Source organism: Hyla sarda, unplaced genomic scaffold, assembly GCF_029499605.1.
Source record: "Hyla sarda isolate aHylSar1 unplaced genomic scaffold, aHylSar1.hap1 scaffold_1596, whole genome shotgun sequence".
In the NCBI taxonomy this organism is placed as follows: Eukaryota; Metazoa; Chordata; class Amphibia; order Anura; family Hylidae; genus Hyla; species Hyla sarda.
In genome coordinates this window covers 35883-50307 of record NW_026608232.1, presented here as the reverse complement: position 1 = coordinate 50307, position 14425 = coordinate 35883, and the positions used below count along the sequence as shown (strand labels likewise).

Genomic DNA, 14425 nt, shown 5'->3' with positions numbered 1-14425 from the left:
TGGACATATGTCTTTTTTCGACCGTACTAACTATGTAACTATGTAACATAACATGGGGGGGGGGGGGGGGGTCTCCTGGCTGTTCACACAGGTGTGTCATTGCTGTACATTGACCATGCATTGCTTCTGTGGTATTGCAAAGGCAAAGACAAATGCTTCCAGCCATCCATTGCACTAATGGATTGGTCATCAGCTGGCTGTCTATGTCCCGCATCAATATAGACCAAAGTACAGAGGGTTAGGCTATGCTATTGTGCACCTACCTGATGCATCAGAAGGTGCGAGGCCCTTGCTAAATTCTGTGCACAGACTTTGAGATCTATACTTTAGACTGTATCTAAACCTGCTCCAACATGGACTGACATTCTGGCCTACTTTCAGCCGATGCGACTTGTCTGTCGCTGAACAGTCGCTTTTTATGTATTCAGCACCTATGTATAATGTTGTAAAAATGCTCTAGAAGCTAAAGTCGCAGAAATGTCACACATATTTGGCCTGCAACTTTCTGTGCGACAAATTCAGACAGGAAAAATCAGTATAAATCCTTAGAAAATTATCCCCCAGTGTCTCCATCTGCTGGCGGTATTGAATAAGCATTGCTGCACTGATGGGGTATGCATTAGACGAAAAAAAAGAAGAAAAAGAAGAATAATACGCCCAGAAAAGAGGCGAAAAGGAGAAAAACGTAAAAAAACGTGAAAAAAAAGTAAGAGGAAGAGAAGGGAAAAAAAGGTGGAAATGGGTTTAAAAGTGATTTCGGCGGAGAAATATATATATATATATATATATATATATATATATATATATATACGCGCACACACACACATATATATAAACGTATTCTCCGTTGAGATATTGCAGCCGCTGCTGTGTCCAGGCCCAGGAGCCTTAGCACTGTGCTGTGATGTCACTCAATACCACTGACATCACTAGGTGTAAACAACATCTCTCCTTTGCTGTGTATGTGACTATGGAGCTGTTTGGTGATGTCGTCTATTATGGCCTTCATAGAAGCAACAGGAGATTGTTGCATCCATCTAGAACCCTCAGAACTACAGTGCTATGATGTCACTCACTTCCACAGGCCTTGCAGAGTGTAAACAACAACAACCCAGCTTTGTTGTGTATGTAACCATAGGGATTTGTGATGTCACCTAGAACCTTCACAGCAGCGACAGCTTTATGAGGAGCATCAGCACTGCTCTGCCTGAGCAGAACCATCACCGCCATAGGTTGTCAAATAACCCGGATTTAACCCACACAGGTAAGTCCAATGGGGTGCAGGCATGTCCTCTATGCTTACAGCTTCCCGTGGGTGTTGGTTTGATACCGTTTGGGGACAGCCAAGGAGGCATCTGCAGGCAACAAAGGTAGGTGTGTGCTTGTGTGTGTGTTTCCTATGCAGATCCTAAGCCCAGTGTCACATGCAAGTAGGAGGAGTAAGAAGGGTTCCTGGCAAATCCGGGTTATGGATTGCATTTAAAAAGGCCCCGTGGGAGTGCAATGGGCCCCTGTCTTGCTGCTTAGCAATAATGGTATGGGTTTAGGTTCTGCTGTGTGTACTGGTGGTTGACTGCCCCCCAGCCCAGAGTGTGCATGGAAAATTGTCTGGCAGCCTCCCTGACAGCAAGCAGTGATAGTGCCCATGAAGGGGACCTTGTTGGGCCCGCCCCTTTCACGGTTATCGCTTCTCGGCCTTTTGGCTAAGATCAAGTGTAGTATCTGTTCTTATCAGTTTAATATCTGATACGTCCCCTATCTGGGGACCATATATTAAATGGATTTTTGAGAACGGGGGCCGATTTCGAAGCTTGCTTCCGTCGCCCTATGCATTGACCCGATATGGCAGTATCTTCGGGTACAGTGCACCACCCCCTTACAGGGTTAAAAAGAAAGATTCCTACTTTCATTGCTACCTGCTTGCTGGCTAGCCAGCTAGCCAGCCCTGTGGGCCTTGCTGCTGCAGCCAAAAAACAAAAGGTGGTGCTGCTGCTGCTGCTTCTGCTGCTTCTGCTGCTTCTGCTTCTGCTTGTGTCTGGCCCCTGTTGGAGCGTCCAGGCACAGGACTTCTGCTGCTGCTGACTAAATGGCCTCCTTAATTGGATCATTTGAGTAGCCAGCACACCTGTGCAGGTAGGGCATGACATGATAGGCAGCTGCCTTGATAGCGGGTGGGTGCTGAATGTTCCTAATTGACAAAATAAGATTAATGCTTATGAAGAAATATAAAATCTCATCCCTTCCCCAATATCGCGCCACACCCCTACCCCTTAATTCCCTGGTTGAACTTGATGGACATATGTCTTTTTTCGACCGTACTAACTATGTAACTATGTAACATAACATGGGGGGGGGGGGGGGGGGTCTCCTGGCTGTTCACACAGGTGTGTCATTGCTGTACATTGACCATGCATTGCTTCTGTGGTATTGCAAAGGCAAAGACAAATGCTTCCAGCCATCCATTGCACTAATGGATTGGTCATCAGCTGGCTGTCTATGTCCCGCATCAATATAGACCAAAGTACAGAGGGTTAGGCTATGCTATTGTGCACCTACCTGATGCATCAGAAGGTGCGAGGCCCTTGCTAAATTCTGTGCACAGACTTTGAGATCTATACTTTAGACTGTATCTAAACCTGCTCCAACATGGACTGACATTCTGGCCTACTTTCAGCCGATGCGACTTGTCTGTCGCTGAACAGTCGCTTTTTATGTATTCAGCACCTATGTATAATGTTGTAAAAATGCTCTAGAAGCTAAAGCCGCAGAAATGTCACACATATTTGGCCTGCAACTTTCTGTGCGACAAATTCAGACAGGAAAAATCAGTATAAATCCTTAGAAAATTATCCCCCAGTGTCTCCATCTGCTGGCGGTATTGAATAAGCATTGCTGCACTGATGGGGTATGCATTAGACGAAAAAAAAGAAGAAAAAGAAGAATAATACGCCCAGAAAAGAGGCGAAAAGGAGAAAAACGTAAAAAAACGTGAAAAAAAAGTAAGAGGAAGAGAAGGGAAAAAAAGGTGGAAATGGGTTTAAAAGTGATTTCGGCGGAGAAATATATATATATATATATATATATATATATATATATATACGCGCACACACACACATATATATAAACGTATTCTCCGTTGAGATATTGCAGCCGCTGCTGTGTCCAGGCCCAGGAGCCTTAGCACTGTGCTGTGATGTCACTCAATACCACTGACATCACTAGGTGTAAACAACATCTCTCCTTTGCTGTGTATGTGACTATGGAGCTGTTTGGTGATGTCGTCTATTATGGCCTTCATAGAAGCAACAGGAGATTGTTGCATCCATCTAGAACCCTCAGAACTACAGTGCTATGATGTCACTCACTTCCACAGGCCTTGCAGAGTGTAAACAACAACAACCCAGCTTTGTTGTGTATGTAACCATAGGGATTTGTGATGTCACCTAGAACCTTCACAGCAGCGACAGCTTTATGAGGAGCATCAGCACTGCTCTGCCTGAGCAGAACCATCACCGCCATAGGTTGTCAAATAACCCGGATTTAACCCACACAGGTAAGTCCAATGGGGTGCAGGCATGTCCTCTATGCTTACAGCTTCCCGTGGGTGTTGGTTTGATACCGTTTGGGGACAGCCAAGGAGGCATCTGCAGGCAACAAAGGTAGGTGTGTGCTTGTGTGTGTGTTTCCTATGCAGATCCTAAGCCCAGTGTCACATGCAAGTAGGAGGAGTAAGAAGGGTTCCTGGCAAATCCGGGTTATGGATTGCATTTAAAAAGGCCCCGTGGGAGTGCAATGGGCCCCTGTCTTGCTGCTTAGCAATAATGGTATGGGTTTAGGTTCTGCTGTGTGTACTGGTGGTTGACTGCCCCCCAGCCCAGAGTGTGCATGGAAAATTGTCTGGCAGCCTCCCTGACAGCAAGCAGTGATAGTGCCCATGAAGGGGACCTTGTTGGGCCCGCCCCTTTCACGGTTATCGCTTCTCGGCCTTTTGGCTAAGATCAAGTGTAGTATCTGTTCTTATCAGTTTAATATCTGATACGTCCCCTATCTGGGGACCATATATTAAATGGATTTTTGAGAACGGGGGCCGATTTCGAAGCTTGCTTCCGTCGCCCTATGCATTGACCCGATATGGCAGTATCTTCGGGTACAGTGCACCACCCCCTTACAGGGTTAAAAAGAAAGATTCCTACTTTCATTGCTACCTGCTTGCTGGCTAGCCAGCTAGCCAGCCCTGTGGGCCTTGCTGCTGCTGCAGCCAAAAAACAAAAGGTGGTGCTGCTGCTGCTGCTTCTGCTGCTTCTGCTTCTGCTTGTGTCTGGCCCCTGTTGGAGCGTCCAGGCACAGGACTTCTGCTGCTGCTGACTAAATGGCCTCCTTAATTGGATCATTTGAGTAGCCAGCACACCTGTGCAGGTAGGGCATGACATGATAGGCAGCTGCCTTGATAGCGGGTGGGTGCTGAATGTTCCTAATTGACAAAATAAGATTAATGCTTATGAAGAAATATAAAATCTCATCCCTTCCCCAATATCGCGCCACACCCCTACCCCTTAATTCCCTGGTTGAACTTGATGGACATATGTCTTTTTTCGACCGTACTAACTATGTAACTATGTAACATAACATGGGGGGGGGGGGGGGGGTCTCCTGGCTGTTCACACAGGTGTGTCATTGCTGTACATTGACCATGCATTGCTTCTGTGGTATTGCAAAGGCAAAGACAAATGCTTCCAGCCATCCATTGCACTAATGGATTGGTCATCAGCTGGCTGTCTATGTCCCGCATCAATATAGACTAAAGTACAGAGGGTTAGGCTATGCTATTGTGCACCTACCTGATGCATCAGAAGGTGCGAGGCCCTTGCTAAATTCTGTGCACAGACTTTGAGATCTATACTTTAGACTGTATCTAAACCTGCTCCAACATGGACTGACATTCTGGCCTACTTTCAGCCGATGCGACTTGTCTGTCGCTGAACAGTCGCTTTTTATGTATTCAGCACCTATGTATAATGTTGTAAAAATGCTCTAGAAGCTAAAGCCGCAGAAATGTCACACATATTTGGCCTGCAACTTTCTGTGCGACAAATTCAGACAGGAAAAATCAGTATAAATCCTTAGAAAATTATCCCCCAGTGTCTCCATCTGCTGGCGGTATTGAATAAGCATTGCTGCACTGATGGGGTATGCATTAGACGAAAAAAAAGAAGAAAAAGAAGAATAATACGCCCAGAAAAGAGGCGAAAAGGAGAAAAACGTAAAAAAACGTGAAAAAAAAGTAAGAGGAAGAGAAGGGAAAAAAAGGTGGAAATGGGTTTAAAAGTGATTTCGGCGGAGAAATATATATATATATATATATATATATATATATATATATATACGCGCACACACACACATATATATAAACGTATTCTCCGTTGAGATATTGCAGCCGCTGCTGTGTCCAGGCCCAGGAGCCTTAGCACTGTGCTGTGATGTCACTCAATACCACTGACATCACTAGGTGTAAACAACATCTCTCCTTTGCTGTGTATGTGACTATGGAGCTGTTTGGTGATGTCGTCTATTATGGCCTTCATAGAAGCAACAGGAGATTGTTGCATCCATCTAGAACCCTCAGAACTACAGTGCTATGATGTCACTCACTTCCACAGGCCTTGCAGAGTGTAAACAACAACAACCCAGCTTTGTTGTGTATGTAACCATAGGGATTTGTGATGTCACCTAGAACCTTCACAGCAGCGACAGCTTTATGAGGAGCATCAGCACTGCTCTGCCTGAGCAGAACCATCACCGCCATAGGTTGTCAAATAACCCGGATTTAACCCACACAGGTAAGTCCAATGGGGTGCAGGCATGTCCTCTATGCTTACAGCTTCCCGTGGGTGTTGGTTTGATACCGTTTGGGGACAGCCAAGGAGGCATCTGCAGGCAACAAAGGTAGGTGTGTGCTTGTGTGTGTGTTTCCTATGCAGATCCTAAGCCCAGTGTCACATGCAAGTAGGAGGAGTAAGAAGGGTTCCTGGCAAATCCGGGTTATGGATTGCATTTAAAAAGGCCCCGTGGGAGTGCAATGGGCCCCTGTCTTGCTGCTTAGCAATAATGGTATGGGTTTAGGTTCTGCTGTGTGTACTGGTGGTTGACTGCCCCCCAGCCCAGAGTGTGCATGGAAAATTGTCTGGCAGCCTCCCTGACAGCAAGCAGTGATAGTGCCCATGAAGGGGACCTTGTTGGGCCCGCCCCTTTCACGGTTATCGCTTCTCGGCCTTTTGGCTAAGATCAAGTGTAGTATCTGTTCTTATCAGTTTAATATCTGATACGTCCCCTATCTGGGGACCATATATTAAATGGATTTTTGAGAACGGGGGCCGATTTCGAAGCTTGCTTCCGTCGCCCTATGCATTGACCCGATATGGCAGTATCTTCGGGTACAGTGCACCACCCCCTTACAGGGTTAAAAAGAAAGATTCCTACTTTCATTGCTACCTGCTTGCTGGCTAGCCAGCTAGCCAGCCCTGTGGGCCTTGCTGCTGCAGCCAAAAAACAAAAGGTGGTGCTGCTGCTGCTGCTTCTGCTGCTTCTGCTTCTGCTTGTGTCTGGCCCCTGTTGGAGCGTCCAGGCACAGGACTTCTGCTGCTGCTGACTAAATGGCCTCCTTAATTGGATCATTTGAGTAGCCAGCACACCTGTGCAGGTAGGGCATGACATGATAGGCAGCTGCCTTGATAGCGGGTGGGTGCTGAATGTTCCTAATTGACAAAATAAGATTAATGCTTATGAAGAAATATAAAATCTCATCCCTTCCCCAATATCGCGCCACACCCCTACCCCTTAATTCCCTGGTTGAACTTGATGGACATATGTCTTTTTTCGACCGTACTAACTATGTAACTATGTAACATAACATGGGGGGGGGGGGGGGGGGGTCTCCTGGCTGTTCACACAGGTGTGTCATTGCTGTACATTGACCATGCATTGCTTCTGTGGTATTGCAAAGGCAAAGACAAATGCTTCCAGCCATCCATTGCACTAATGGATTGGTCATCAGCTGGCTGTCTATGTCCCGCATCAATATAGACCAAAGTACAGAGGGTTAGGCTATGCTATTGTGCACCTACCTGATGCATCAGAAGGTGCGAGGCCCTTGCTAAATTCTGTGCACAGACTTTGAGATCTATACTTTAGACTGTATCTAAACCTGCTCCAACATGGACTGACATTCTGGCCTACTTTCAGCCGATGCGACTTGTCTGTCGCTGAACAGTCGCTTTTTATGTATTCAGCACCTATGTATAATGTTGTAAAAATGCTCTAGAAGCTAAAGTCGCAGAAATGTCACACATATTTGGCCTGCAACTTTCTGTGCGACAAATTCAGACAGGAAAAATCAGTATAAATCCTTAGAAAATTATCCCCCAGTGTCTCCATCTGCTGGCGGTATTGAATAAGCATTGCTGCACTGATGGGGTATGCATTAGACGAAAAAAAAGAAGAAAAAGAAGAATAATACGCCCAGAAAAGAGGCGAAAAGGAGAAAAACGTAAAAAAACGTGAAAAAAAAGTAAGAGGAAGAGAAGGGAAAAAAAGGTGGAAATGGGTTTAAAAGTGATTTCGGCGGAGAAATATATATATATATATATATATATATATATATACGCGCACACACACACATATATATAAACGTATTCTCCGTTGAGATATTGCAGCCGCTGCTGTGTCCAGGCCCAGGAGCCTTAGCACTGTGCTGTGATGTCACTCAATACCACTGACATCACTAGGTGTAAACAACATCTCTCCTTTGCTGTGTATGTGACTATGGAGCTGTTTGGTGATGTCGTCTATTATGGCCTTCATAGAAGCAACAGGAGATTGTTGCATCCATCTAGAACCCTCAGAACTACAGTGCTATGATGTCACTCACTTCCACAGGCCTTGCAGAGTGTAAACAACAACAACCCAGCTTTGTTGTGTATGTAACCATAGGGATTTGTGATGTCACCTAGAACCTTCACAGCAGCGACAGCTTTATGAGGAGCATCAGCACTGCTCTGCCTGAGCAGAACCATCACCGCCATAGGTTGTCAAATAACCCGGATTTAACCCACACAGGTAAGTCCAATGGGGTGCAGGCATGTCCTCTATGCTTACAGCTTCCCGTGGGTGTTGGTTTGATACCGTTTGGGGACAGCCAAGGAGGCATCTGCAGGCAACAAAGGTAGGTGTGTGCTTGTGTGTGTGTTTCCTATGCAGATCCTAAGCCCAGTGTCACATGCAAGTAGGAGGAGTAAGAAGGGTTCCTGGCAAATCCGGGTTATGGATTGCATTTAAAAAGGCCCCGTGGGAGTGCAATGGGCCCCTGTCTTGCTGCTTAGCAATAATGGTATGGGTTTAGGTTCTGCTGTGTGTACTGGTGGTTGACTGCCCCCCAGCCCAGAGTGTGCATGGAAAATTGTCTGGCAGCCTCCCTGACAGCAAGCAGTGATAGTGCCCATGAAGGGGACCTTGTTGGGCCCGCCCCTTTCACGGTTATCGCTTCTCGGCCTTTTGGCTAAGATCAAGTGTAGTATCTGTTCTTATCAGTTTAATATCTGATACGTCCCCTATCTGGGGACCATATATTAAATGGATTTTTGAGAACGGGGGCCGATTTCGAAGCTTGCTTCCGTCGCCCTATGCATTGACCCGATATGGCAGTATCTTCGGGTACAGTGCACCACCCCCTTACAGGGTTAAAAAGAAAGATTCCTACTTTCATTGCTACCTGCTTGCTGGCTAGCCAGCTAGCCAGCCCTGTGGGCCTTGCTGCTGCAGCCAAAAAACAAAAGGTGGTGCTGCTGCTGCTGCTGCTGCTGCTTCTGCTGCTTCTGCTTGTGTCTGGCCCCTGTTGGAGCGTCCAGGCACAGGACTTCTGCTGCTGCTGACTAAATGGCCTCCTTAATTGGATCATTTGAGTAGCCAGCACACCTGTGCAGGTAGGGCATGACATGATAGGCAGCTGCCTTGATAGCGGGTGGGTGCTGAATGTTCCTAATAGACAAAATAAGATTAATGCTTATGAAGAAATATAAAATCTCATCCCTTCCCCAATATCGCGCCACACCCCTACCCCTTAATTCCCTGGTTGAACTTGATGGACATATGTCTTTTTTCGACCGTACTAACTATGTAACTATGTAACATAACATGGGGGGGGGGGGGGGGGGGTCTCCTGGCTGTTCACACAGGTGTGTCATTGCTGTACATTGACCATGCATTGCTTCTGTGGTATTGCAAAGGCAAAGACAAATGCTTCCAGCCATCCATTGCACTAATGGATTGGTCATCAGCTGGCTGTCTATGTCCCGCATCAATATAGACCAAAGTACAGAGGGTTAGGCTATGCTATTGTGCACCTACCTGATGCATCAGAAGGTGCGAGGCCCTTGCTAAATTCTGTGCACAGACTTTGAGATCTATACTTTAGACTGTATCTAAACCTGCTCCAACATGGACTGACATTCTGGCCTACTTTCAGCCGATGCGACTTGTCTGTCGCTGAACAGTCGCTTTTTATGTATTCAGCACCTATGTATAATGTTGTAAAAATGCTCTAGAAGCTAAAGTCGCAGAAATGTCACACATATTTGGCCTGCAACTTTCTGTGCGACAAATTCAGACAGGAAAAATCAGTATAAATCCTTAGAAAATTATCCCCCAGTGTCTCCATCTGCTGGCGGTATTGAATAAGCATTGCTGCACTGATGGGGTATGCATTAGACGAAAAAAAAAGAAGAAAAAGAAGAATAATACGCCCAGAAAAGAGGCGAAAAGGAGAAAAACGTAAAAAAACGTGAAAAAAAAGTAAGAGGAAGAGAAGGGAAAAAAAGGTGGAAATGGGTTTAAAAGTGATTTCGGCGGAGAAATATATATATATATATATATATATATATATATATATATATATATATATACGCGCACACACACACATATATATAAACGTATTCTCCGTTGAGATATTGCAGCCGCTGCTGTGTCCAGGCCCAGGAGCCTTAGCACTGTGCTGTGATGTCACTCAATACCACTGACATCACTAGGTGTAAACAACATCTCTCCTTTGCTGTGTATGTGACTATGGAGCTGTTTGGTGATGTCGTCTATTATGGCCTTCATAGAAGCAACAGGAGATTGTTGCATCCATCTAGAACCCTCAGAACTACAGTGCTATGATGTCACTCACTTCCACAGGCCTTGCAGAGTGTAAACAACAACAACCCAGCTTTGTTGTGTATGTAACCATAGGGATTTGTGATGTCACCTAGAACCTTCACAGCAGCGACAGCTTTATGAGGAGCATCAGCACTGCTCTGCCTGAGCAGAACCATCACCGCCATAGGTTGTCAAATAACCCGGATTTAACCCACACAGGTAAGTCCAATGGGGTGCAGGCATGTCCTCTATGCTTACAGCTTCCCGTGGGTGTTGGTTTGATACCGTTTGGGGACAGCCAAGGAGGCATCTGCAGGCAACAAAGGTAGGTGTGTGCTTGTGTGTGTGTTTCCTATGCAGATCCTAAGCCCAGTGTCACATGCAAGTAGGAGGAGTAAGAAGGGTTCCTGGCAAATCCGGGTTATGGATTGCATTTAAAAAGGCCCCGTGGGAGTGCAATGGGCCCCTGTCTTGCTGCTTAGCAATAATGGTATGGGTTTAGGTTCTGCTGTGTGTACTGGTGGTTGACTGCCCCCCAGCCCAGAGTGTGCATGGAAAATTGTCTGGCAGCCTCCCTGACAGCAAGCAGTGATAGTGCCCATGAAGGGGACCTTGTTGGGCCCGCCCCTTTCACGGTTATCGCTTCTCGGCCTTTTGGCTAAGATCAAGTGTAGTATCTGTTCTTATCAGTTTAATATCTGATACGTCCCCTATCTGGGGACCATATATTAAATGGATTTTTGAGAACGGGGGCCGATTTCGAAGCTTGCTTCCGTCGCCCTATGCATTGACCCGATATGGCAGTATCTTCGGGTACAGTGCACCACCCCCTTACAGGGTTAAAAAGAAAGATTCCTACTTTCATTGCTACCTGCTTGCTGGCTAGCCAGCTAGCCAGCCCTGTGGGCCTTGCTGCTGCAGCCAAAAAACAAAAGGTGGTGCTGCTGCTGCTGCTTCTGCTGCTTCTGCTTCTGCTTGTGTCTGGCCCCTGTTGGAGCGTCCAGGCACAGGACTTCTGCTGCTGCTGACTAAATGGCCTCCTTAATTGGATCATTTGAGTAGCCAGCACACCTGTGCAGGTAGGGCATGACATGATAGGCAGCTGCCTTGATAGCGGGTGGGTGCTGAATGTTCCTAATTGACAAAATAAGATTAATGCTTATGAAGAAATATAAAATCTCATCCCTTCCCCAATATCGCGCCACACCCCTACCCCTTAATTCCCTGGTTGAACTTGATGGACATATGTCTTTTTTCGACCGTACTAACTATGTAACTATGTAACATAACATGGGGGGGGGGGGGGGGGGTCTCCTGGCTGTTCACACAGGTGTGTCATTGCTGTACATTGACCATGCATTGCTTCTGTGGTATTGCAAAGGCAAAGACAAATGCTTCCAGCCATCCATTGCACTAATGGATTGGTCATCAGCTGGCTGTCTATGTCCCGCATCAATATAGACCAAAGTACAGAGGGTTAGGCTATGCTATTGTGCACCTACCTGATGCATCAGAAGGTGCGAGGCCCTTGCTAAATTCTGTGCACAGACTTTGAGATCTATACTTTAGACTGTATCTAAACCTGCTCCAACATGGACTGACATTCTGGCCTACTTTCAGCCGATGCGACTTGTCTGTCGCTGAACAGTCGCTTTTTATGTATTCAGCACCTATGTATAATGTTGTAAAAATGCTCTAGAAGCTAAAGTCGCAGAAATGTCACACATATTTGGCCTGCAACTTTCTGTGCGACAAATTCAGACAGGAAAAATCAGTATAAATCCTTAGAAAATTATCCCCCAGTGTCTCCATCTGCTGGCGGTATTGAATAAGCATTGCTGCACTGATGGGGTATGCATTAGACGAAAAAAAAGAAGAAAAAGAAGAATAATACGCCAGAAAAGAGGCGAAAAGGAGAAAAACGTAAAAAAACGTGAAAAAAAAGTAAGAGGAAGAGAAGGGAAAAAAAGGTGGAAATGGGTTTAAAAGTGATTTCGGCGGAGAAAATATATATATATATATATAATATATATATACGCGCACACACACACATATATATAAACGTATTCTCCGTTGAGATATTGCAGCCGCTGCTGTGTCCAGGCCCAGGAGCCTTAGCACTGTGCTGTGATGTCACTCAATACCACTGACATCACTAGGGTGTAAACAACATCTCTCCTTTGCTGTGTATGTGACTATGGAGCTGTTTGGTGATGTCGTCTATTATGGCCTTCATAGAAGCAACAGGAGATTGTTGCATCCATCTAGAACCCTCAGAACTACAGTGCTATGATGTCACTCACTTCCACAGGCCTTGCAGAGTGTAAACAACAACAACCCAGCTTTGTTGTGTATGTAACCATAGGGATTTGTGATGTCACCTAGAACCTTCACAGCAGCGACAGCTTTATGAGGAGCATCAGCACTGCTCTGCCTGAGCAGAACCATCACCGCCATAGGTTGTCAAATAACCCGGATTTAACCCACACAGGTAAGTCCAATGGGGTGCAGGCATGTCCTCTATGCTTACAGCTTCCCGTGGGTGTTGGTTTGATACCGTTTGGGGACAGCCAAGGAGGCATCTGCAGGCAACAAAGGTAGGTGTGTGCTTGTGTGTGTGTTTCCTATGCAGATCCTAAGCCCAGTGTCACATGCAAGTAGGAGGAGTAAGAAGGGTTCCTGGCAAATCCGGGTTATGGATTGCATTTAAAAAGGCCCCGTGGGAGTGCAATGGGCCCCTGTCTTGCTGCTTAGCAATAATGGTATGGGTTTAGGTTCTGCTGTGTGTACTGGTGGTTGACTGCCCCCCAGCCAGAGTGTGCATGGAAAATTGTCTGGCAGCCTCCCTGACAGCAAGCAGTGATAGTGCCCATGAAGGGGACCTTGTTGGGCCCGCCCCTTTCACGGTTATCGCTTCTCGGCCTTTTGGCTAAGATCAAGTGTAGTATCTGTTCTTATCAGTTTAATATCTGATACGTCCCCTATCTGGGGACCATATATTAAATGGATTTTTGAGAACGGGGGCCGATTTCGAAGCTTGCTTCCGTCGCCCTATGCATTGACCCGATATGGCAGTATCTTCGGGTACAGTGCACCACCCCCTTACAGGGTTAAAAAGAAAAGATTCCCTACTTTCATTGCTACCTGCTTGCTGGCTAGCCATCTAGCCAGCCCTGTGGGCCTTGCTGCTGCTGCAGCCAAAAAAACAAAAGGTGGTGCTGCTGCTGCTGCTTCTGCTGCTTCTGCTTCTGCTTGTGTCTGGCCCCTGTTTGGAGCGTCCAGGCACAGGACTTCTGCTGCTGCTGACTAAATGGCCTCCTTAATTGGATCATTTGAGTAGCCAGCACACCTGTGCAGGTAGGGCATGACATGATAGGCAGCTGCCTTGATAGCGGGTGGGTGCTGAATGTTCCTAATTGACAAAATAAGATTAATGCTTATGAAGAAATATAAAATCTCATCCCTTCCCCAATATCGCGCCACACCCCTACCCTTAATTCCCTGGTTGAACTTGATGGACATATGTCTTTTTTCGACCGTACTAACTATGTAACTATGTAACATAACATGGGGGGGGGGGGGGGGGGGTCTCCTGGCTGTTCACACAGGTGTGTCATTGCTGTACATTGACCATGCATTGCTTCTGTGGTATTGCAAAGGCAAAGACAAATGCTTCCAGCCATCCATTGCACTAATGGATTGGTCATCAGCTGGCTGTCTATGTCCCGCATCAATATAGACCAAGTACAGAGGGTTAGGCTATGCTATTGTGCACCTACCTGATGCATCAGAAGGTGCGAGGCCCTTGCTAAATTCTGTGCACAGACTTTGAGATCTATACTTTAGACTGTATCTAACCTGCTCCAACATGGACTGACATTCTGGCCTACTTTCAGCCGATGCGACTTGTCTGTCGCTGAACAGTCGCTTTTTATGTATTCAGCACCTATGTATAATGTTGTAAAAATGCTCTAGAAGCTAAAGTCGCAGAAATGTCACACATATTTGGCCCTGCAACTTTCTGTGCGACAAATTCAGACAGGAAAAATCAGTATAAATCCTTAGAAAATTATCCCCCAGTGTCTCCATCTGCTGGCGGTATTGAATAAGCATTGCTGCACTGATGGGGTATGCATTAGACGAAAAAAAGAAGAAAAAGAAGAATAATACGCCCAGAAAAGAGGCGAAAAGGAGAAAAACGTAAAAAAACGTGAAAAAAAAGTAAGAGGAAGAGAAG

At 46.1% G+C, this 14425-nt stretch overlaps 6 non-coding genes across 6 annotated transcripts; all 6 read left to right on the top strand.

Moving 5' to 3' along the window:
* Positions 1 to 1683: 1683 nt before the first annotated feature.
* LOC130310758 (U2 spliceosomal RNA) lies at positions 1684 to 1874 on the top strand. The gene has a single exon (XR_008859240.1). It is a non-coding gene; the product is annotated as a U2 spliceosomal RNA (small nuclear RNA).
* Positions 1875 to 3972: 2098 nt separating this feature from the next.
* On the top strand, positions 3973 to 4163 carry LOC130310757 (U2 spliceosomal RNA). The gene has a single exon (XR_008859239.1). It is a non-coding gene; the product is annotated as a U2 spliceosomal RNA (small nuclear RNA).
* A 2093-nt stretch (positions 4164 to 6256) lies between these two features.
* On the top strand, positions 6257 to 6447 carry LOC130310756 (U2 spliceosomal RNA). The gene has a single exon (XR_008859238.1). It is a non-coding gene; the product is annotated as a U2 spliceosomal RNA (small nuclear RNA).
* A 2084-nt stretch (positions 6448 to 8531) lies between these two features.
* LOC130310755 (U2 spliceosomal RNA) lies at positions 8532 to 8722 on the top strand. The gene has a single exon (XR_008859237.1). It is a non-coding gene; the product is annotated as a U2 spliceosomal RNA (small nuclear RNA).
* A 2104-nt stretch (positions 8723 to 10826) lies between these two features.
* On the top strand, positions 10827 to 11017 carry LOC130310754 (U2 spliceosomal RNA). Its single transcript, XR_008859236.1, has one exon. It is a non-coding gene; the product is annotated as a U2 spliceosomal RNA (small nuclear RNA).
* Positions 11018 to 13097: 2080 nt separating this feature from the next.
* On the top strand, positions 13098 to 13288 carry LOC130310753 (U2 spliceosomal RNA). Its single transcript, XR_008859235.1, has one exon. It is a non-coding gene; the product is annotated as a U2 spliceosomal RNA (small nuclear RNA).
* The last annotated feature ends 1137 nt before the right edge of the window (positions 13289 to 14425 follow it).